At 43.1% G+C, this 25,619-nt stretch overlaps 1 long non-coding RNA gene across 1 annotated transcript in view; it reads right to left on the bottom strand.

Moving 5' to 3' along the window:
- Positions 1 to 25,619, bottom strand: part of LOC116562683 — a 58,855-nt gene that overhangs the window by 7,444 nt on the left and 25,792 nt on the right. Inside the window, exon 2 of the long non-coding RNA XR_004274056.1 lies at positions 1,712 to 1,806. This is a non-coding gene — a long non-coding RNA (uncharacterized LOC116562683). The remainder of the gene's footprint in view (positions 1 to 1,711; positions 1,807 to 25,619) is intronic.

Raw genomic sequence — 25,619 nt, 5'->3', positions numbered from 1 at the left:
TTTTTTTTTGAGACGCAGTTTCTCTCGTTACCCAGGCTGGAGTGCAATGGCGCGATCTCGGCTCACCGCAGCCTCCGCCTCCTGGGTTCAGGCAATTCTCCTGCCTCAGCCTCCTGAATAGCTGGGATTACAGGCACGCGCCACCATGCCCAGCTGATTTTTTTGTATTTTTAGTAGAGACAGGGTTTCAGCATGTTGACCAAGATGGTCTTGATCTCTTGACCTCGTGATCCACCCGCCTCGGCCTCCCAAAGTGCTGGGATTACAGGCGTGAGCCACCACGCCTGGCAATTCAAAGTTTTTAAAAGACTTCTTGTGGCTTTTTAATTTCCCGTGTCAGGTTCTCCATAGTCACCCAAGTCAAAGCCTAAAGAAATCAAAGAACATTTCTAGGAGAGGTTGAAAAATGGTGCCCGGAGTCACCTCCAGTCACCTCCAGCTTAGGAGCATGGAATCCTTACTAGAAAGATGTAGGACTTGCTGGAAAAGCAAAAGGCGTATCAACAGGTCAAGTGCTCTTGACCCTGCCAAAGAAAGAAGGGCTGACAGTGAAACCCACATAGGTCATTTCAAGGGCCCATATTTCCTAGGAGTCTTTAGCCTGCACAGGGTTCCACCTGCCCCTTCTGATCTCTGTATTTTTGCCTGGACTCTCCTATGGTGGTGGTCACAGCTGAAGGGGTGAATAGTACTATGTTTTGATCTTGGTAACACAGTGATTAGTTATTTTTTGAATGACCTGTTGTCATAGTGATTAATAAGCAAAAGCTCTAATACTAGCCTGCCAGTGAGTCCACACATGTGAGGCACATAGAATAGGGTGGCACAGAGAAAGCGTTCCATCTATATTGGCTATGGTGTGTATTCATATTAATGAAAACATCACACTTCAGTTCTAAAAATGTCTGTTCAGCTTCTCTAACCCCCCAACCTAGACTCAGTCCTGTATTTGCCTTGAAAAAGTAGGTAAGCATGAAATGACTCTTGCTGTCATAAACTTGTGATCCCCTGCACCCACTGTGGGTCTATCTGTGGCCACTCCAGCCATGATTGTGAGGTCTGGGTGACTGGGTTTTGACTCAGGCCTGCTTTGTACTCAGCCAGGCACCTTTTTTTTAGAACTGAAGCCCTGTTCTGACCTCCAGTCCACTTGGCTTGGGCCCCGACACCTGTCTGGCCTTAAGAACCTCTCCACACATACTGATGCCATTCCCCAAACCAGGCAGCCTGCCCTGAGCCTGTTCTGGCTTGACTGCCACTCCTAGAAGAATTTCTGCTGTCATCCTCTTCTGCCCCAGTTCAGACCCCCTTATATTTTATTTCTGGACTGAGTCAAGTGATAGTCACCATGCTGTTTTCTCATTATTTAATACAAGTCTTGTCCCATCCTGGCTGCCTCCCGTTCCAGGGGGCAGATGCTTTTGAATTCTCAGCCTGGTCCCATTCAAAGCATGAGATGAGGGATCTTAGAAATCCAAACTCCCCATTCTATGGATGAGAAACAGTGGCTCAGATACCGGAAGTACATTCCTCCATCTGACACTCTGATTGTAGGATAGATACAAGGTAAAATCCCAGCCCCTGGGAAACATTTGTCTTGGAATATTATCACAATTCCAAAAGGCTATGGCTTGTTTCCTCCACTTATCCTCAGGAAACCTCCAAGAGAATTTCTTTCTGAGACCATACTTAGCAGGTAATTCCTTCTTACAAAATAGTCAAGGACCTCAGATTTATAAACCCCTTCTCTCCTTCCAGCATTCAGGAGTTGTCAGGATATTTTGGTCTGTCAGTAACCTATGGTGGCTGAAACAAAGAAAGATGTATCTTGGAATCCTTGAAGCAGAAAAAACAACATCAAATGTTTCCCCCGTGTCCTGTGAGTTGGCAAAACCATAGGTGTAGAACCAAGTATCCACACGATTATTTCAATTTCCCACATCTTCTGGACTTTGCCACAGAGCCTAAATTGATGCACAAGAGATATCTGACACATTCATAGAAGTCTCCCTGGCCACTTTCAGTGAACCAAGCAAACACATAGGAAGTCTGACCTAGCAGGCTTGTAGTCCACTGGGACTTGGGGGTCCTCCTATTCCCAGCGTGCTGCTGAGACTATTGGAATTATGTTCCCAGTCTTTGGCATTTCCATGCATGAACAGATTCTAAATTAATCCAAAATCAAGTGCTAGAGGACTAAGTCCTGTACTTGCAATAATTTTGAATTCCATCCCCTCATCTACTGACACTTGGTTTCCAATAAATCATATAACCCAGATTGCAGGGTCCAGCTCTTAAAAATTTAAAAATAAACAAAAACAAAACCGAAAAACTTGTCTTGCTTTATCCACGTAATGTAATCGTCTAGTTAAAAGACCAAGTACACAAAAGTGCTTTGGGAGTTGTAAAAATGTAGCAAAACTGTTCCACTTTCTTTCTAATATCCAGTGCAAATCTTTCAAGGGTATCAGAAAACAGACAATGTAAAATGAGAATCGGCTGTTGGCATACACAGTCTCAAATGTTGCTTCCTCGTCTGTAAAATGGGAGCAAGAGCAGTGCCACTTCGTAAGGATATTTTAAGATTTAGAACATAATGACAGGCATATGATGACAGTTTTCAATTCAAGTCATGTTTTTAAATGCGATCCAGAACATTCCCTCCTGCTCCAGCTGATCTTGGGAGACATTCCAGCCTCTTTACTGCTGTCCTGAAATGATGTGGCAAGGTTCTTCCCTGGATTCTGTAGTGTTTTAAAGAAAAATTTCAAAGGCTCACAAGAGGCTTTTCTAAAGGGGTTAGGGTAACTGAAGGGAATGAACAGGCAAGAAATAAGCAGCCATGGCACTTGACAAGATGAGGGTGGCTTCCCACCTTCAGCTCATTTCATGTAGCCTGGGAGCCCCTTTCCAGTTCCCATCACACCTTCCTATCAGGGAGGCCATCTCAAAACCCTGAAATGATGCTCTCCTCCAAGGGCATCAAGTCTCCGCAAGGTCTAAAATCAAAGTGGAAGGACTAGGAGACCCTTTGCCAAGCCTTCTAAGGTCATATTTTCTGGCTAAGTATGGCCTCCTCCTCAGACATGTAACACTGGGTGTGCCTCTCTCTTTCAGGGAATGCTGGGCCCACCCACAGGGATACAGATTTACCACAGAAGCAAAATGAACAATGATCAACGATCTGCAGCACAGAACACAGACACAAACAATGGAAGTGTGGGAAAAAAAAATTGTTTCCCTAGAGAAGCACTCTATGCAAATAGCTAGGATCAGTATCCTTCTACTTAGGTATTTTTTATTTTCTCTGCAAGAGACAAAGTGACAGAAAATGCCTCCAAAGAAAGAAATCCTAAGCCTCCACAAAAAAGATAAAAGGGAAGGGAGGCTGTTGGAATGCAAAAGCTGGGAAAAGAGGTCGGCTCTTCAATTTGGGAGTAAACTATACTCATGGCTCTTAAGAGAGGGTGTCCTGTCAGTGAGAAAGAGGAGTCTCTGGGAAGACAGAGGCATGGGAGAAAGATCATTCCAAAATGTGTCAGAATTTCCTCTAACTTCATCTCTCCCTAGTCGGCCTGCCTCCCAGTATATGCATATATGTATATATATGTCTGTCTGTCTTTACAGCTAAGACAAGATGAAGGGAGAAAAGTGCTCCTGCCATGGGACTTTACCAGCATCCTCGCATAGCATTCATAATAATAACCCCATCACTCATCAAAGGTGCTCTGCAGGCCAGGCCTCGCCGGGCCTGGGCAACTCTCTGATCCCGCCGCCAGCTCAGGCTATAATTGCAAACACCCTGCCCCCGGGAAGTGTCAGGTTATGTGAAGACACTTGGGCTTTGCTGGTGTCTGTAAAATGCAAGTTCAAGGGGACTTTTTAACATCAGAAGCAAAAATATGAGAGTCAAGAGACAGGTCCCTTGTGCCCTGTAGAAGATCACAGTAGAGATAAGAAGTAGGAGGCAATTGCTCTGAAGGTGGGGAAAATAATTTGAAAGCAGCTGAACAGACACAAGGTAATTACCACTCAGACACAGCCCAGGCAAAGCGGCTTTTGCTTTCAGGGAAACAAGTGAACAGACCAAGCCAGGAGGAGAGACCTGGCTCTAGTGAGATGGGTGAATGTCAGTGTTTACTTCCTGATAGGAAGGCAGGGAGAGAGAGAAAATGGCCCCCCAAATGCCCTCTCATACTTAACAATATTGTGAACCAAGTTAGGTATGGGTTTTTCTCAACTTTCGGTTCAGTTTTGGAAGTGCGCGTGTGTGTGCATGTGTGAGTGTGTGTGTGTGTGATGAGCTAAAAAGGACATGAAAACATGAAGGAAAAGTGTACAAGAAAGAGACATCAAAAATTCTACCTCTTAACTTTATGGCATTCTGGAAAAGGTAAACTATGAAAACAGTAAAAATATCAGCTGTTGCCAAGGGTTCAGGGACAGAGAGGGATGGATGAATGGGTGGAACTCAAGAGAATTTTTAGAACAGTGAAACTCTTCTGCATGAGACTATAATGCAGACTACATGTCATTATACATTGTTCAAAAACCTGGGATGTACAACACAGAGTGAGCCCTAATGTAAAGTATGGGCTTCAATCAATCATGATATATTAATATTGGCTCATCAGGCCAGGCACAGCGACTCATGCCTGTGATCCCAGCACTTTGGGAGGCTGAGGTGGGTGGATCATTGAAGTCAGGAGTCTGAGATGAGCCTGGCCAACATGGTGAAACCCCATCTCTGCTAAAAATACAAAAATAACTGGGTGTGGTGGTGCACACCTGTAAACCCAGCTACTCAGGAGGCTGAGGCAGGAGAATCACTTAACCCGGGAGGCAGAGGTTCTAGTGAGCCAAGATTGGGCCATTGCACTCCAGCCTGGGTAACAGAGCAAGACTGTGTCTAATATATATGTATATATATATATATATGCTTATTAATTGAAACAAAAGTACCCCTCTAATGAAGCTGTTGATAATGGGGTACTGTGTGTGGCAGGGAAAAGGGGTCTTTATTTTCCACTTAAATTTTCTGTAAACTTAAAACTGCTCTAAAAAGAGTCTACTAATTTAACTAAAAGAGAGAGAGAGAAGAGATGTATGTGTGAATGTGGGGTTAAACATTTAAATATCCCCTTGCCATCCCAATAAAAAGTTGACAGTTTTGTAATCAGAGAAAAATTGGGTATCGTAGTCCAGAAAACAGCATCAGAGTAAAAATCTAGAAGTACCTGGAATCCAACTTGGGTGTAGTTTCATTTCATCAAAATCCAGGAAAATAGTTAAAATCATCCTACCCCAGCAAAGAAACAAAGAAGGCTGTTCCCTGTGCGGCGCAGTGGCAGTGCTTCCCGGACTCTCTGATGGAGGGCTCTTTCACGTTAGTGTCGTTTGTCTGTTTTCATTCCATTCCATTACCTACTGATACATTTATAACTAAACTTGAAATGAGTCACAAGAAAAGAATGACAGCGCACTTGGATATTAAATTCTTGTGAGTTCTTACAAATGCTTGTTCTCATAGCACTGCATCGAAAGAAAGTCACTCTACTGAAGACCCTGGCACTGTCCAAACCCAACAGTTAGCAAACAAAGAAACACAGCGAAGGAACGCAGTATTGCCCAGGGATGTTTTTTGAAAAACAAGGGCACCAGCTCTTGTATGAACAATTGTGCTGTTCCCTCGCCTTGCTGTCTTCCGGTGTATTCTCACAGCCGTCAGAGACATCATTCTAAAACACAAATGTAACTGTGCCACTGTTTTACCTGACACCAGACAGTTTTTCGGATATCTCTGGATGACCTGGGCATTGCTTAGCACTTTCTTCATAGCAAACTGGTCCCTACTTACTTCAGTATTGGGTGCCCCAAAGAAGGTCCCAACTGGGTTTTTCAAGCTAAGCAAGAAGACTGGAGTTTGACACAAGTAATACCAAGGATTAGCACCCTAGTCCACTAACATATACTACCAGATGTGAGCAGGTAAGCCAAATTTTAAACACTGAGTCAAGAGTACTCACCGAATTCTCATGGTCAGGTAGGGATGGTGATCTTAGAATGTTCAAAAAAGAGAATTTCATTTGTGAAAGAAAGGCATTCCAGGTAGAGGCATCCTCAAGAGAGCCTATGCATTTCAGTTAGGGAAGAGCCTCACATCTTCTTTTAGTAAAGGGAGTGGCAATAATTACTAATTACTGCAGAAATCCTCAAAGTTTGCATTCTCTAAGTACCTGGCATGAAGATGTCCTCTACTTGCCTCAAATTGGCATATTTGGAATACACTTTAATTCTAAGAACTTGCCAGAGACGGGATAATCTATGGAGGAAAGAGAAGTCAAATGTTCTGAGTTTCAACATTCACATCAGTCCAATGGTGTGGGCTTTCTCCTGTTTTACAGATGAGGAGACTGAGACTGAGAGAGGACAGTGATCACAGACAGTCACACTGAGTAAGCAGCATAACTGAGTTTCAAACTGAGGTCTATAGGCCACGAAAAGCTATGCATTTGGTACAAGTTCACCACTGTTTATGCATGTAAATGTGTATGGAAGCTGGTTGTTGAGAGGAGAGTAAAAGGCAAAGACTGATACATTTTAATCTTGTGTTGGCAAATATATGTATTAAAATTGAACTACTTAATAAAAATTTACCGTTACAGAATGTTTATTGTGTCAAACACTAAGTGTTTTGTAGGTGTCATCCACTTAATTCCTACAGTAACTCAGTAAGCTTGATGTGGCAGATTGTATTACATTATTGTTCCCAACTATTCACTCTCCTCCCTGTAAAATTTCATGCACTCCTGCTCATTGTTGTATGACTTAGAGTATTGCCCTGTAAGCAGAATATACTTTCCTACCCTAATGATCAGATGGGTCATGTGACTTGCTTGGGCCAATGACATGAGAACAGATGTGCTGCTTGCCATGTCTTAGGAGAAACTCTCAGAGGCTTGCAAGTCTCTCAGCGCAAAGCCTGGGTCTTCGGATAAGACATCGCATGAGCAGCAGCATAGCAGTCGACCTGCAGCTGAGTGACAGATGAAAGTTGTAAGTCAATGAGATCTTGGGGGTGTTTGTTACTGCAGCCAAGCTGATGGATACAAATGAGGTATTTTACAAATTGCTGACTGAAGTTGGGAGAGACATCTTTCCCTAGCTCATTACCACTTATAAGTGGTGAAGTCTGGATTTAGATCCATTTCTACTTGACTTAAACATCTGTGCCATTTTAGTTAGAATTTAAAACCCTTCTGCAAAACCCAAATTGTTTAAAGTAGATCACATGAGGCCACTTCCCAGACAGGAAATAAAGACACCGACTCTGGAGTCTCAGCATGTTCCACGCTTCCTGTGGCTTCTCCCACCTTCCAAGCCCTGACAGATTTCGGTGGATTCCAACTTGAAGCATCCATTTTGCTACCTTAATGATTTCTTAGAAGAGAATAAAATCTCTGACCCTACCATCTATTCCAAGCATTCTGTAACAACCTAATAATTGGGCTCCCTCCCCCAATTGTCCCCCTTACAGACTTATCCACACTACACTTAGGACAAGCTTTTAAAAACGATCTTGACTCTCCCTGGCTTAAAGCCTTTTGGTGGCTTCTCACCACTTTTGGAATAAAATCCTAAACGGCCTGTCTCTTGCCAGCCTCCTCTAATACATCTTATAGTGTGCCGTTCCCTGCTTATTATGTGCCAGACATAATGACACCCTTTTAGTCACCAAATGGGACAAGCTGTTTTTCACCAGCTCATAGCCTTTCCATGTGGGATTCTTTCTGTCTTCAGCACCCTTCCATCTCATCCCTACAGCCTCAACTCAAATGTCAGAAACTATACTGTATGAAGTGTTTCCCAAATCCTTTTTCATATCCTTCATCTGGCTCACTCAGGAAATGTACTTTATGGCCTGCTTGACATTAGATTTTACCATGTGACTAATTCTGAGCTACTGAAATGTTAAGTGGAAGTGAGGTGTACCCAGCCATCCAGGCTGCACCATCCTCCAGCCCCCTCTTCTTCTGCTTCCGATCCTGGCCATACCACTTACTTTCATCTCTGTCATGCCACTATCTTTGCTTCACTTATGATATTTGTCACCATCTGGAATTATCTTCTTAATTCATTACTACCATATCATTTTCCATGTCCCATGCAGACTTGAAGCTCAAAGAAGGCAGGGCCTTTATTCATCTGTTCAGTTACATCACAGTCCCCATCACAGTGGCTACACATAATAGACACTCAATATTTCTGAAGTACATAAATATATGAGGAAATAAATGAATACAGCTCTTGTACAAATGAGTTAATTTGTGTAATTAGTATAGCATCTGATAGAAAGTAAGCTCTGAGCAAATGTATCTAATAATGGACATGAAGAATTGAAACAAAAGGTCTTTCCTTTTATTTCTGTGCTATGGAAAAGAAGGAACAAAGATGAGGTTATGACTTGGGACCAAAGGTCTATAAGAGGCAGTCTCAGTCTTGAATATAGAGGTGGCCTGGGAGAACAGTCACTGGGGTGTAGGCAGTGAGAGTGGACTCAGCTTCACAAGTCAGAACTTCTCTTCATAACAGCAACATGATGCTGGAATTACTAGTAACGGTCTCATATGCCAGGACCAGGATATGATATACCTTCTGCATCCACATCACAGAGCCTCTTATAAGAATTGTTCCATACGTTTGGTATAAATTTATTGGGCTTAGACTATGTGCAAAATTTTGGCTGGATTCTGTGATTAAAAGATAAATAAACGGCAGGGCGCGGTGGCTCACGCCTGTAATCCCAGCACTTTGGGAGGCCGAGGCGGGTGGATCACGAGGTCAAGAGATCGAGACCATCCTGGTCAACATAGTGAAACCCCGTCTCTACTAAAAATACAAAAAATCAGCTGGGTGTGGTGGCGCGTGCCTGTAATCCCAGCTACTCAGGAGGCTGAGGCAGGAGAATTGCCTGAACCCAGGAGGTGGAGGTTGTGGTGAGCCGAGATCGCGCCATTGCACTCCAGCCTGGGCAACAAGAGCGAAACTCCGTCTCAAAAAAAAAAAAAAAAAAAAAAAAAAAAAGATAAATAAACTACCATCCCTCCCCACAACAAACCAGAGTGAGAAACAGACATGGAAACAAATAATTAAAAGCAAAATATGACTAGAAGTATGATAGCAGGATGGGCAAGAGGATGCTGGAGTAGAGAAAAAAAGATTGTCTCAGTCTGTGGAGTCAAGAAGGCTCTAAGAGGCGACTTCACAGATGGACCTTAAAAAACAGGTATAAGTTTCCCAAGAAGACATAATGGGAAGGGCATTCTAGAATGAGGGAACAGTATATGCAGAGTGCGGAGTCATGGCACAGCCTTCACAAATCTTGGAAAGGGTGGGAAGTTCTGGTGGTTTAAGTATAAGGTAAGTACATCTCACAGGTATTGGAATGAGTGGTTTTGCTTTTGCTTTCTCCACTTGAAAGATATGTGGGAAATAGACACAATAAAAATTATGCATAGGAAAAAATTAATCTATTGGTGAAAAATCAAAGATTTACTGATTGTTTTTGAATGTGTTGTTGTAGTGTGTTTGTTCCTTCAAGCTAATCATAGAGATAATTTCTGGCATCCAAACTGTTTCAGGTTCTTTCTTAAATGTATTGCTCAGGCAATGTTCTACTAACAAAACTGAAAACTCAAAGTTAGAAAAGAATGACCCAGAATACCAACAGCCTAATAACCACGTGTTCATATTCCCATGTTCCTTTGAGGCTGCAGTTTGACTGGCCCATCCCTTTCCCAGGAGACTTAATGAATGAAAACAGGACTTGACTGCATTTGAACTAAGGCAGAACACTGCAGGGGCTCCTGAAGGATATGTATAGAATACCTGTCCCTGGAGAACATAAACTAGAACATAAACTAGAAAGAGGGCTGGCCATTGTCCACTCTTGAAGGTGTAGATTTCCAGGATAAGGAGAATCAGTATGAATCTCTAGTTCATGGATTTTTAAATCTTGGATCCAGACATAGAGGACCCTCCTAGTCTTCTGTGGGTGGAGTAGGGGGTGTCCATGGAAAGTGTTTTGGAATCGAGGAGTCACTTGAAATTGTATGCCTAAGTATTTTGTAAGTCTACATGTGCGTTTTCCAGGGAAATGGTCCTTTGTTTTTTGGAGAGCTTGTGTATGATTTAAGTTTGAAGGTTTCTCTAGTTGTTTTCTGTCTATTCACCAGATCACATTGAATCAACATGTTTCCAACTTATTGTTCTGAAGCCTGGGAACTGAACAAGCCTGACTCCCAGTTCTTGGCAAAGAATAGAGCTTTTTCCTAGGCAGTCTTTCAGAAAATCCTGCTATTTCTCCTTCCAAAATACATCTCAAATTTGTCATGTGTCTCCATCTCCAACACCAAGCCCCTGGCCACCAAGCCTCCCCATCATCTCTCACCAGAACAAATGTCAAAGACTTCAAGGAGGCCTCTTTTGTTCACCCTTTCCTTGCTGCACCTAATTTTCACAGAGCATCTTGAGTGATACATTTTAAAATGGACATTATGTCACCACCACACTGAAAATTCTCCAACAGTTTTTTATATTGCCTTCAATGTAATCCAAGTTTCTTAGTACCCAAGGGCCCTAAAGCCCTATGTGACCAATTTTCTTTGCACTTTTACAACCTCAGTTGATGCCACCTTCCCTTTTGCTCACTAGAATCCAACTAGGCTGGACTTGCTTCTGCTCCTGACCTTGCCCAGTTATTTCACACCTCCAGGCCCACATCCATGGAGTTCCACCTTCTGGAATGTTCTTCTCCTTTCTTCACATGAATAGCTTCTTGCCATCACTTAGGTAAGTCTCAACTTAATATGGCAATACTTTTGTGGCAATACCTGTCACGCTGGAGTCTGAATGATTGGATAGATATGGTAGTGGACGAATGAATGAAAAAAATAAAAAAGAAGGCCTTGTAAGTAGTCTTCAGGCTCCATCTTTCTGTATAGAACTAATGTCAACCCCCGAGGGGTGCTAGGCTGTCAGATATGCTGGGATGGCAATGGTGGTCAATGGGGATATGAGTTGGAAAGAGTTGAGAAGGGCATGCTGAGGATGATTAAAGGTTGCTAATTAGAGGGTGTGGCCTTCAGTCCAAACCATGCTCTTCTCAAGGGCTTGATGTGCCTAAGTTTAATTTGAGGCAACACCTGTATCTTAGACCGTAGTAAGGGAGGCAGGGGAGGGGAGGAGGATTTTCAAACTGAATATAGCACACTAAGGGGCTAAAGGAAATATTTGGAAGGCCTTCAGGGACCTTTCCTTGATCAAGGAAATTTAAGAATGGTTTTAGATGAGCAAGAGAAGATTTGGGATGAAGGTGAGAGGTGATGATGATCTGATATTCAACCAAGGCTCACAACCAATGGCTCAGGGACAGGTGGGACAGAAGGTCACCTTGTCCTCTTTCTCTAGCTAGGCTGACAAACCGTCACACCTCCAGTAAAACTCACAAGCATTGATGCTCTTAATTTCTTACCTTCTTTTTCCCCATTCCTATCAATGTCTGGCTCAAATCTCCAATCTTGTCTGCCTCCCATTCCTGTCCCTACTTGTAAAGCTGAGGGTTGCTTATGCTGGATCCCAGGGTCCTTATCTACCTCTAACCTAGCATGTTCTGACCTTTGGTTCTCCCTTTTGAGATACTTTTTAGGAGGGCCCCTTAACCCAAACTCTTTCTCCAGGAATCAAATAATCTTTGTCCTGTGATTTGTACTCTAGTCAGGTCTGCTCAGGTCTGAGAGGGGGAATTTTAGGGCCAGTTCCTGTTAACTTTTATAACTTTGTCTTTAGGGAGGGAGTATAGCTTATTAGTTAAAACCATGGTCTCTTTTTTCAAAAATTTTACTTTAAGTTCTGGGGTATATGTGCAGATCTTGAAGGATTGTTACATAGGTATACATATGCTATGGTGGTTTGCTGCCTCCATTCCCCTGTCACCTACGTTAGGTATTTCTCCTAATGCTATTCCTCCCCAATCTCCCCACCCCCCTGCTATCCCTTCCCTAGCCCACCACCCCACAACAGATCCCAGTGTGTGATGCTCCCCTCCCTGTGTCCATGTGTTCTCATTGTACAATACCCATCTATGAGTGAGAACATGCAGTGTTTGGTTTTCTGTTCTTATGTCAGTTTGCTGAGAACGATGGTTTCCAGATTCACCCATGTCCCTACAAAGGACATGAACTCATCCTTTTTTATTCCATGGTGTATATGCCCCACATTTTGTTTATCTAGTCTATCTTTGATGGACATTTGGGTTGGTTCCACATCTTTGCTATTATAAACTGCTGCAACGAACATACGTGTCTTGTGTCTTTATAATAAATCTATTTATAATCCTTTGGGTATATACCCAGTAATGGGATTGCTGGGTCAAATGGTATTTCTATTTCTAGATCCTTGAGGAATCGCCACACTGTCTTCCTCAGTGGTTGAACTAATTTACACTCCCACCAACAGTGTAAAAGCATTCCTATTTCTCCACATCCTCTCCAGCATCTGTTGTCTCCAGATTTTTTAATGATCGCCATTCTAACTGGCGTGAGATGGTATCTCAATGTGAAAACCATGGTCTCCTAACTCATGGGTGATTCTACTAGTTCAAACCTCAGCAATGCCACTTAAGTGCAACTTCAATCAAAGTGACTTCTCCTTTCTGAATCCCATTGTCCTTATCTATTAAGTGGGTTCCAAATAGTCCCTTCCTCCTAGGGTTGCTATGAAGATTAAGTAAGATGATGCAATCGATCTTCCACTCAGCCCCTTGAAATTTTAAAAAGATCAAGCTGATTTCCAGCTTGCATAATCTGCAACAATATGCCGGAATGTGTGTGTGTCTGTCTGTTTTAAAATTTTGAGTCACAACTGCAGAAAATCCTGTTGCCTCTTTTTCTCTGTGTGTGTGCGTGCGTGCATGTGTGCACATGCAAACACACAGAAAACCGAAAGTGCAAAAGAGTTACATCAGCTAGGAGCAGGGTCCAACCAGTGACCATGGTACAGGTTGTATAAATACCCCAACTCCCTCACACCTCAGGTGGGATAATTCCAAAGCATGTGTATTGCACAGTATTATACAACTTCCTCAGAGAAATTAGTTTTAATCCTCACTACGATAGCTGGCTTGATACCAAACTCATTACTGCTGCTTTCATTTCCTTGTATAATTTCCCCACTTCCACAAGTGTGTTAGACATCCCAAATAAACTACTTGAGCCATAATCTTGGCCTTAGGATCTATTTCTTGGAGAACACACCCTAAGACAAAATTCTCAGCATAGTTCCAGGTTCTTTGTAAACCTTCAGTATTCAATGACTGAGCTATTATTGTTATGGGAGAAATCTGACCTCATCTCAGTGGGAAAGACCTCACTATGCCACCCAAACACTAACAAAAGGAACATGCTGTCCATCACAGGGAATAATCAGCCTAGGCCTGCCAGTAAATTGCAGTCCTGTCTGCATGTTTTACTAGCCAAGTTGCCTCCTTGTGCTGTGAGCCCAGAAACTACTGAGGGATACCACCAAAGTGTTCCTTTCTGGCACAACTCCTCAGCCTCCAGCGAAGCAGTCTGCAAGACAGGGGAATAAGCCTGTCTCTTCAGGTGGGGTGAGAAGCCTCCTTGCCCTGCCCAGAACAGGTCTGGCTGGTGATCGCTCCATTGTCACAGATGCCAATCAAAGGCAAAGCTGGGGCACTTAGTCCAAAAATTGAATTAAGAACCTCAACTGGGCACAAGCAACACCCATAAATCTGCCTGTAGATCTTTTGCCTGTTACTCATTTTGCATCTTCCGAAGTCACTCTATAAAATTTATCTCCCGTAAGGAGAGTTCCAGGGGATTATCCCCACCAAAGACCTTTCAATTTTGCAGGCAGCTTTCAAAGTTCACAAACTGATTCCAGCCCAGATGTCCTGGGAGGACACTCTTCATTCCCTTGGCCAGCTCGAAGGCTGCTTCCACTGACTCACATTAATTTAGTATCTACTGCATGTCCAGCAATAAGCTACTTGAAGTATCGCATAGTCACTAAGAGAGTAGGCTCTGGTGTCAGGTTATCTTACTGCAAATCTGTGCTGTCTCTGACTCCAAACCCATAGAATTCAGTAGAAGGGACACTATGTGACTTCTTCTAAGGCTCAATTATAAAAGGCCATGTAACTTCTGCCTGGTTCTCTGGGAACACTCACACTTTGTGTATTAGTCCATTTTCATAATACTATAAAGAAATATCTGAGACTGGGTTATTTATTGAGATGGAGTTTTGATCTTGTTGCCCAGGCTGGAGTGCAATGGCGTGATCCCGGCTCACTTCAACCTCCATCTCCAGGCTTCAAGCGATTCTACTGCCTCAGCCTCCCAAGTAGCTTGGATTACAGGCATGCACCACCACGCCCAGCTAATTTTGTAGGTTTAGTAGAGACAGGGTTTCTCCATGTTGGTCAGGCTGGTCTTTAACTCATCACCTCAGGTGAATCGCCCACCTCACCCTCCCAAAGTGCTGGGATTACAGGCACGAGCCACCACGCCCAGTCAGAGACTGGGTAATTCATTTTAAAAAGTTCAATTGAATCACAGTTTTGCATGGCTGGGGAGGCCTCAGGAAACTTACAATCATGATGGAAGGCAAAGGGGAAGTAGGTACCCTCTTCACAAGGTGGCAGGAAAGAGATGGAGGGAAAGCAGGGAAAACTGCCTTATAAGACCATCAGATCTCATGAGAACTTACACAATCTCACAATAACAGCATGGGGCAAACCACCCCCAGGATCCAATCACCTCCCACCAGCTCTCTCCCTTGACATGTGGAGATTACAATTCGAGATGAGATTTGGGTGGGGACACGGAGCCAAACTATGACACTTGGAGTCCTGGGCCACCATGTAAGAGGGCTGCCTATCCTGAGACCAGCATGCTGGAGTGGTCATGGGTACATGCTTCAGCAGCAGCGCCAGCTGAGCTTGTCCTTCAGTCATCCAAGCCCAGATATCAAGCACAGGAGCAAAGAAGCATCTTACAAGTGGATCCTCCAGCTCAACTGTTTCCAATCCAACTGTTAAAGTTATCCCAGCCATTTATGAAGTTCCAGCCAAGGCCCCAGACTTCATATGAGGAAAAACTGTACTTCTGTGCCCTTCCCAAGTTCCTGATCCTCCAAATACAGAGCTTACTAAAGTGGACGTTTTATGCTATTAAGTTGCATAATTGTTTGTGACACAGCCATAGCCAACTTGAACATTCTCTAAGCCTCAGTTTCTCTATCTGTGAAATGGTGCCAGGAATGGTGCCAGCCTATAGAGACTCTGAGGAATAAATAATTGCTGTGCACCATAATCACTCAGATGTTGGTGAGTATTACCATCATCACCTTCATTTCATTTAATTGAAGAACATATGAGTTAAATCTTTGTGATGAAAATCTAGTTAATTGTTGTGCAAACTGTCTCTTCTAATTAGATGAATAAGACATATTGATGAAAAAGATGAGCTCAACTCTTAACTAAAAATAATATGTCTATAAGGTTTCAGAATTTCATCAGTTCTTTAAAAGATGCAGAAACAGGTTTGGTAAGTGTTTCTGTAGCGGGAGGGGGTGGTATCTATGTGCATCTGTGACTTCATATTTGCTTTACATTCTTCTCCATGCATATGTTTGCAAAATGATTGACAGACACATTACAAAGAGCAAAGGGATCGTGTGTATGTATACATGCATGCACTCACAGCTTCTGCAGTATGTGAAGTACCCTAAGTGGTAACTGACACTCCCATTAGTCGGCTTCGTCAATCCCTTCCAAGCCTAAATGCTTTTATTTTCTCGTCCACAGATCGATAGGGCTGGCAGGTAAGTGTCTGCCACATCAGGACAGTGAGACCCTTGCGGGTCAGATGACCTTAGCCCCTCCTGCAGGTCCTCAGGCCCAGCCACGCTGAGCAGGTGTTTGAGAAGTGAGCCAGACCACACTTGAGCATCGAGCCGTCAGGGTACAAAATCAGATCTGATCGGCCTGTGGAAGATAAATGAGCTGGAGTCCCCCCAGCCCTAGATTTGGTCATCTCTTTATGAGCTCTGAAGGGCCTATTAGCAGATCTGATGAGTGCTGGGGGAGATGAAGTCGGCCTCGAACAACGTTAGCCGGCAGAATCAAATCATTCCCAATCCCCCTAGGGAGAAGGAGACGGGCTGGCTTTCAGAGGCAGCATCCTCTCGTCTCCATTGCCTATAAGGTTTATATGAACACTCAGTTGGGGGAAGAAAAAACACTAAGCACTTTTTTTTTTTTCTGGTAGAATCGACTAAGAATTTCCTCATATATCTAATAGCTTCTCCTCAGGCAATTTGATGTCCCTGCTTAGACAGGTGCCCTCTCATTTTTCCCTCTCAGAGTCTCAGCTTAGGAGGGAGTTACACCACTCAGAAGGGCCAGCTGAAGCCAGCTCCCTTGTCACCCTCTCTGAGCCCTGTATCCCACTCAGCTAGAAATTGGACTAGCCTTCAGGGTGCCGAGTGGAGTCTCTTCTGTGAGGCGGGGAGGTTTGATGGGAGCCATAGAGCAGGGGATCAGAAGTTCAGCTCTTGGTAGCTGGATGACAGCGGACAATTAATACCATGGAGCCATAGTGGACTCCTCTGTAAAATGAGACAGCAGGTTTTGTCCTGACATGGTTGTGTGAAGATTAAATGAAATCACAGGTATCCAGTTGATGAGCTGCTCATGGAAGGACCCTTTCCTTTCTCTCGTTCAGCATAACAGGGAGTCTGACTTTCTGAGCCCGAGAAAGGGGTATTTAGAAGAGGCAAACAGTAACCACAGGGATTTCACCAGCTTATTAGAAAGATGAAAAGAAAGATAATTAAATCTAGGGCAGGGTTTGGAGAGAAGGAAACATCTTCCTGAAGAGAAGAAAACTGACAAATATCTTACTCCTTACCCCTGCATCTTGGATAACATGAAATAGACCAAAGAAGACGTAGGTGTGAATCCTGACTTCATAGTTGTGTGTCCTTGGCCCCAGTCACTTACCCTCTTGGATTCTCAGTTTCTACATCTGTAAAATAGGAACAATTAGGCTATTTAGATTGTAAGGAAAGTATGCAAGAGTGCCGAAAATCACTTTAGTAGCTGACACCTAGGATCAGGTGCACCCCAAGTATCAGTTACCTTCTCCCTTCTTTTCTTATTTGTCTGCACAACTTGCAACTCTTTGCCTACCTACCTTTCCTCACAATTGTGTGTGTCTGTCCCTGTGATCCCTTAATTTATCCTTCATCTGTGGTGAGGCTACTCATCTCTGGCTGCCTTCTTGCTCAATAATATTTTCTTCTCTCTATGGCAGGTAGCTGTTGTAATCCTACTCAATTTTTTTTTTTTTTTGAGATGGAGTTTCACTCTGTCACCCAGGCTGGGATGCAATGGTGCAGTCTCCGCTCACTGCAACCTCTGCCTCCTGAGTTCAAGTGATTCTCCTGCCTCAGCCTCCTGAATAACTGGGATTACAGATGCACAGTACCATTCCAGGCTAATTATTTTTTAAAGTAGAGACAGGACTTCACCATGTTGGCCAGGCTGGTGTTGAACTCCTGACTTCAAGTGATCTGCCTGCCTCGGCCTCCCAAAGTGCTGGGATTACAGGCATGAGCCACCTCTTGACATTTCTTGTGATTTTTTTTTTTTTTTTGGTCTGTCTGACCACCCTACTTGACTGCAAGCTCTCTGAAGTTGGGGGCTGTCTGTTACTGATTAAATAACATTTTAATCAGAGGTTTTACATATTTGCTTTTTAAATAAATTGAGAGACCCCTACACACCAAGCACAGTGCAAAGGTATATGACTGAGGAGAGAATGGGACAAAAAAGAATCTGCCCTCTGAGGACTTAAAAAACTGTCCTTTGTGGGAGAAAAACCAAAACCAAAATGGAAGTCAATGATAAGATAATTAATGTCTCTAACATGTCCTTACAAGGACAGAAACCAGCAGGCTGAGATGAGAGAAACTGAAGGAAGTCACTTTAGGCAGGACAAGCTTTCAAAAGAGGTTCAATTCATGGAGGCCATCGCATAAGACAAATGGATGACATGAGGAATGAAGACGAACCATCTTTCCTGAAAGTCAGGAGGAGAGAATTTCTTCAAGCAGAGGGAATAGCACATGCAAAGATCCTGAGGCAGGTAAGAGGTCAGGTTTGGCAGCTGCAAAGAAGTTTCTATATCAGGGGGGAATAAATGGCAAGGAGAGCAGCATCTGGTAAACATAAGGAATGAGACAAGGATTAAGTCACAGAGCTCAGCAGGACAAGATCAGATGTTTAGACTAGGTGTCAGCAAACTGTAGCTCTCTATTTTTATAAATAATGCCTATTTTTGTAAATAGTGTTTTATTAGTACACAGCCACACCCATTCATAGACACATTGTCTATGGCTGCTTTCAAGATCTGATGGCAGAGTTGAATAGTTGCTACAGACACCTCATGGCCCAAAATCCTAAACTATGTTCCATCTGGCCCTTTACAAAAAAAAAAGTTTGCTGGCCCCCAGTTTAGATTATGCAACAAGAAGCCAGTTTGACGGGCTTTTAACTGAGGAGGGATGTGATCTGATTAGACACTCAGAACAGTGCCTGGCACACATCAGATTCTCAAATGTGTTCCTTGAATGAATGAGTGGATACTTAGATGAATAACGCTTCATTATCCATAACCATATAATATTATCCCCTCCATTGGCACAAATAATCGGAGGGTTTACAGGACTGAATGGGAGCCTCCCATCCATCCGGGCAGACTACGTTTTCCACACTGCTAACAGCTGACTGATACTTAGAAAATTGAATGTTTTATGCAGCTTCAGATTGAAAATAGCAGTGTGGTTTTCACCACAGGGAACCCTCTTAATGTAAATCCAACCCAATTACACACACGCAGGCAGGCGCCGAATTTGCAGCGAGACTGAGTTTTGCCCAGCAGCAAATGAAATACAGTTCCAGAGAGGAAAGGGAGGTCTGTCAGTGAGGGTGTGGGAGTTGCAGAAGGCACCTCAACCCTAAGGGCCGCTGCGGTGTGTGACTCATGTGTGGAGGGTACTGGGTAGCTTACAGAGCCTGAAAGAAAAAGGATGAAGTGGCTTATGTAAATGTACAGCAAGCTGCATTCTGCAATTGCAAAATCATGAATAGGGGAAATTGGTGGAAAACCAGAACTAACTTTTGGCCCCAGAGGGTTCCTATGACCAGTTACAGAGATGACCAAAGCCTTAGAGAAAGTTAGAGACTGAGCTTTTAAAATAACAAATAATCACGATGAGCTTTGTGACATACGTGCAAGATTAGATATATGAAATAATGAGGTGGAGAGATTAAACACAAGAATTGGTTAAATCAAATATCTGCTTTGTGGTCAGGGTCCCATATGACCACCAACCATGTAGCTGTCCTATAGGGGTAATGCCTCTGAGCACTGAAATGTCCTCCATTTGACACCCCCTCCCACAATATAGACATGTGGGCACTTGCCGCCATTTGCCAGATATTCAGGGGTCCCCTGAAGTCCAAAATCAAGGTGTGGGCAGGGCCATACTTTCACTCAAGGTTCTCGAGAAAGATCCTTCCTTGTCTGTTTCTAGTTTCTTCTTTTTAAATTTTTTATTTCCATTTTTTGTGGGTATCGAGTAGGCATGCAATGTGTAATAATTTCATCATGAAAAATGGGGCACCCATCACCTCAAGCATTTATCCTTTGTATTACAAACAATTTGATTGTACTTTTACTTAGTTTAAATTGTACGATTAAGTTATTACTGTCTATAGTTGCCCTGTTGTGCTATCAGATAGTCGATCTTACTTATTCCAACTATATTTTTGTACCCATTCTTTCCCAAGTTTCTAATCGTGGCAGCAATCCCTGCTGTTCCTTGGTTTGCAGCTAACATCACTCCAACCTCTTTCTCCGCCATCATATGCTGTTCTCCCTGCAGGTCCCTGTGTCCAAATCACCTCTTCGTGTAGGGATACCAGACATTGGATTAGGGTTCACTCCAGTCCAGTGTGAGGTCCTATGAATTTGAACACATCTGCAAAGACCCTATTTCCTAATTCATTCATCTTCACCCATGCCATAGGTTAAGATTTGAACATATCTGTTGGGAGCACAAAGTTTTACCCTCAGTAGATCTGTAGGTTGAGTCCTATGGAAGGGTTTTATGGAAGGAAGAGCCCACGGCATGCATTTGGCAGTGTTCCCACTGGCTAGAGAGGGCACCTGGAGAAAGCAGCCATACTCCTCTTGTGTGAAGGCTCTGGGGGTAGGCGATCTAAGTGTCTGCTCATAATGAAAACCAGAGCTCAGAAGGCTGTAAATCTAACCAAATACAACTGCTTGCCACCAAAAACACCCTCTTCCCCAGAGGTCTCTGTGTCAGCCTTCTCCCCTGGCACCTCCCCAAACACCTCCCTCTCTACTTCTTGTCTACTCTGGGTCTCTGCCATTTAGACTCTGCCCTCTAGATTCCCTTTCTTCTCCAGTCTGTCTGCCTTCCACCCATATCAAAGGTCAATTCTCTTCTTTTCCTTCTGTGGCCTTTCAGTCCCAAGGAAGAGGCTAGTTAATCCTCAAAATCTGAGCCCAAACTAATTCCCCTTCATCAAAATTCAGAGCTGCTGTTCCAATCATGATGATATCAATAATAATAACTGACTAAACCACATTCCTGGAGTGAAGATATTTTTCTTCCATCTTAGAGAAGGCCCCCTTCTGCCCAAGAAACATCTGACCAAGTTTCTAATGTAGCAAATAAAAATAGATTGAAAGTCACAGCAATGAAAGTTGGAAATTCCTCTCCCCCTCAAACCTTTGGCAATCAGTGTGATCAGTCACTAATCTCTGTAATGTTGTACTAGCAGGTAGTTTCCTGATAGGCCTGTCATCTAATTTTAAAAATCATTCACTTGAGATTAAAGGATCAGAAAAAGAAAAAGTCATCTGCCTCAACATGTCCCAAACTATAACATGCATCAGATCACCTGGGGATCTTGTTAAAATACAGAGTCTGATTCAGTAGGTCCCTGGATGGGATTTGAGATTCTACATGTCTAACAGGGCACCACACAATGATGCTGATGTTGGTGCCCTTACCACAGCTTGGGTATCAAGGGTCTACATGATCCCTGTGGAAAGAGGATAATTGCTTATCCAGAAGCATGTGTGTTCCAGCCAGAAGGCCACTTGTAATGCTGCTCTGTCTTAGGCAATACAGAAAATCATCCAAGGCAAGTAAAAATTAACTTTTACACCTTCATTGTATTGTAGAAAGCTACCTTCTTCATGACAAAAAGTAAGGGCTTATAAATACATTTGTGGTCTCTTATGTTGGCAGCTATGCCAATCAAATTTCTGCTCCACATATATCTTTATGAAAAGCTATAGTACTAGAGAAATAAAGATTTTATGATTTCACAATAGACCTGATCATGGCAGAAAGTGGGAGGAAGGCTTTATGTAAGGTTTTATGTACATGCAATTGTATTTAACCCTTGCTACAAGCCAATAGGGAAAGTGAAGAAACAGAGGTCCCGGAAAGTTCCATCCAAAATTGGCCCCAAGCTCCAAAATTATTTCATAAAACACATTGGACTTCATGGTCTCCGCTGATTGATCCCTCATTGGTTTTTCATCATTGATGCTAAGGCCCACATTGTCCTTGTGGAGACTCGATGTGAGTCAAACAAAAACAAGTTTGCATCCCTGCTGTCTCCTTACACCCCAGCTTGCTTGCGTTAAGACTGGGGATATTGTCCAGACCACTTCAGAGCTGATGGGAGAGTCCATCTAGGGGGAAATTGTCCTGAAGGGCCCCTGGAGGAAGCCACTCAATGCCAATTCATTTTCCCTTCACCCTACAGTGGAATCAGAAGGAAGTGATGACAGAAACCTAAAATCACCCATCCTGGGGTCCCTGAGATCCACTGCCCACTCATTTCCTGCATGTGCCAACTTCCTCTCCAAGAAGCCCGGTTATAAGGCTTCTTGCCCATGACAGCAGAGCAGGGAGTAATCAGGGCTGAAATAAAATAGTGACTAACTTCTGAATAAACCTTGGGGGTGCCCGGATTGGGGCCTCCACCCCATCCCATAACTCCCTGACCTCTTATGAGTGAAGATGGAGGGGAAATGACCACCAGGTCAAGTGTATCTGAGGTAGCTAAAAATGCCAATTTCTTCAAAACCTGTACATGGTATAGTTTTCTGCTGAAGACCTCAGCTCTGGAAACTGGTTTAGAATTCTGGCACTACCTTTTCCGGGTGTACAACCTGGGGCAAGGTGACCCTCTCTATACCCCAGTTTCTTCATCCATAAATCTCATAAAGTTCTTATAATGTGCAAATGATTCATGTTTACACCTACTTAAGTCTTTGGCTTATAGTAAGCATTCAATAAATAATAGCAAGTACTATTATTTATATTTCATTATTATCATTAACAGTTCCCCCTGCCAATATAGCCTACTACTTTTTCCTGATAACAGGATTGAGGGAATCAGACACTGTTTAACCCTATAGTTGTTGTCATTTTTTCTTTAATCCTCTAGTAAATACAGTCATAATCCCAGGGCTTTCCATGGAAACAACCACTGAAAGTAAATTCCCTAGAGCTCTGCAACAGGTCAGTCTTAGATAGAGTAACAAGAAGTTCTGATCTTAAATGCGAAATATGATAGAAATGTGTATGTTCCAGAATCATGGTACTGAAAAAGTCCAAGGTCCCACTTAGATTCAATGGCAAACAAACAAACAAACAAAAGCATGTTGTGATTGACTGGTGATGATTGATATGGCTACATGAGAAATTTTCAACAAACAAAATATGCTACTCACTTTGCTTTCCATTGTGTGGGGGACAGAGAACCAGCCTTGGAGTCCAAAGAATTGGATTCAAATTCTGACTCTGCCCCTTAATGGATGGTGCAGCACTGGAAAAGTAATCTAACCTTCTGGGTCTTGAACCACTTATTTTTATGAGCAGTGGCTGCTCTCATTATCTTATGAAAATAAGCCTTTAGATACACAATAAAGAATAATAGTATAAACACCTTCTTTCTCCTCCCCCCTCTCCCATTCCCCTTCCATCTTTCTTCCTCTCTTCCTATCACTTTCTTCCTTTTTCCTCTTTTCACACTGGTTAGTCTTCTCATTCTTTCTTTCTCTGCTTTCTCTGTTGGCCCATGCTCATAAAATTTCGCCTTGGACAGGAGTACTTCATCCGTTTCCCCAGAGCAAGGTCACTGAGGATACAGAGCCCATGTGCTGACCCCCAGTTCCAAATCTACAAAATCAGTGAACCACAATGAGAGTGGAATTCCCTAAGCAACCTTACACCAAAAAAATCAATCAATAAATAAATAAGTCTGGCAATGCTTAACTCCTCAAAGCTTCTAGTAGGTATTCTGGAAAAGGGATAAGCTATCACCACCTCTGATTAAGTTTCTTTTATATGCCAGCCCTGTTTTTGTCATTGAGGATACAGAAATGAAAGAAACCACCTTGTGCTGAAAACGTGGAGTAACTAAATTACCTTAGGGGCTGATAGCAGGATTGCTAGCAGAGGTCACAGCTGAACTGACCCTTAAAATTTATTTCAGCAGAGCAGTGAGATAGCATATATAAGCCACATAGACGCCCAATCAGAAAAACGTGAAATCTCAGAGGTGTGTGCATTCTACTACCACCAATTCCCCATTGAAATGCCTTCTTCCCACTCCTGAGACCATCTTTTCCTTTACCCACACTCCATTTCCTGGAATACCCTCTATGCTTCTATCCCATGATCCAGATTTATGCTTCTCACACTGGATACCTACCCCAATATGAGTTACTTAGTCTGTGTTTCCTAATCTCTGGTCTAATTGCCATATAATCCACCAACCCAGCCCAGCAAATTTCAAAAAATAACCCAAAGGGAACACTCATATCAGAATCACTTAGACAGCTTATTAAAAATGCAGTGACCAAGGCCCCACTCATTATATTCTGAATCAGAATGGGGAGGAAGGCGTAAAAATGGAGTCTACATTTCCACAAAGCCCCTCATTGACTCACGATTAAGAACTATAGAACCCATTCTTGCTAAGGTGACACTAACTGATAACAGCCTATCCTTCCTGCGAATTTAATGAATACCTTCTATAACTGGGCATTCTGTGAGCATATTTTGCATACATCATCTCTTTGAAAGTGATTGTGTTATTAATTGGTGCACTGGTATCATTTGCACAAGTCCAAATATTTTAAATTTAATTCTTCCAACAACTTCACTGAACAAGAATGAACTCTATAAGGCATTTCTTCTTTCTATATAGTTTGAAGCTGGAAAGCAACACAAATAGCTCTGTTGTGTACATATCCTGTACCCCAGAGATTGACCCTGTGGATCGATCCATCCAGTATGAACAAAGGGCAGAGAAGAAAGAAATTCTCCCACAGTGATGTGGGTTGAGTGGGCACAAAAGGACTCAGATATTATCCCCTGAACTCTCAATTTCAGCCTGTGAGCCTGTGTCTTTGACAAATGAAATCATCAGATAATGAAAGAGAATATTCTTAGCAAACTTCTGCCCCTACATGTAAGGTATATGGTATAAGAGTTACAGTCCTGGGTTCTTGACTAAGACAGACTTGAGTTTGAAACAAAGCTCTATCACTGCTTGTATGTGAGACTTTGAGTGAGTCAGGTGAGATACAGATAATATGGGATCTATCCAAAAGGGCGTTAGAGGAGCTCAAACACATAGTACATGCAGTGTGTTCAGCACAAAGTATCACAAGGATGATGGTGGGCTTTGTGGCCCCACCCTAACATTCACACCTAGCCACACTTCTGTCTGTGCTCAAAGAATCTCCAAGCCAGGTACCCTGTGTATTTCTGCAGAACCTCATCATCTGCTTTCTCTTGTCTTTGTTTTCCCTTGAAGCTCAGAATTTCTCAGCAGGAAGGCAAACAGCCAGACAAGAGGCTCTCATCACTTGGGGATCAGCATGAATTGACAGAAATCCCAGGGGAGTATCCAGCAAAGCATTAAGTGGGTTTCAAGAGCTGGAGACAGAATGAGGTGTGCTGGGGAGGTAGCTCTCACTAACTGGCTGCCTTCAGCCTGGCTTTGTGGAGACTGAGCCTCACGGACCTTGACAAGAAGACTGGTTATGAGTGAGTGGGTTGGGGAGGGGTTCAGCTGCTTCCAGTGTGAATGGGAGGACCTGGCTGAGCTGAAGAGGAGCTGAGAGATCAGCCAGAAAGAGACAAAGATCTCCTGGCATTTGTCAAGAAAGCACATCCCCCACCTCCAGCCCTTCATACACACAAATACCACCCCTGGTTATAAGAGTAATCCTTATCTGTGATGGCAGGGACCTCGTCCACCTCATTTTCCACTCTAACCACCTCAAAGAATAGTTATTGAATGAATCAATGAATGAATAAATAAATTTAAAGAACCTGAAGGACCATCATTTTTGTTTTCAGAAGAAGCCTTCCAGTTCTGAAATTTCAGACGGGATGGTCTTCTCACATTT

This window comes from Sapajus apella, unplaced genomic scaffold (assembly GCF_009761245.1).
Source record: "Sapajus apella isolate SASKATOON/1434 unplaced genomic scaffold, GSC_monkey_1.0 scaffold33, whole genome shotgun sequence".
NCBI lineage: Eukaryota > Metazoa > Chordata > Mammalia > Primates > Cebidae > Sapajus > Sapajus apella.
This window is presented reverse-complemented; position numbering and strand designations above follow the sequence as displayed.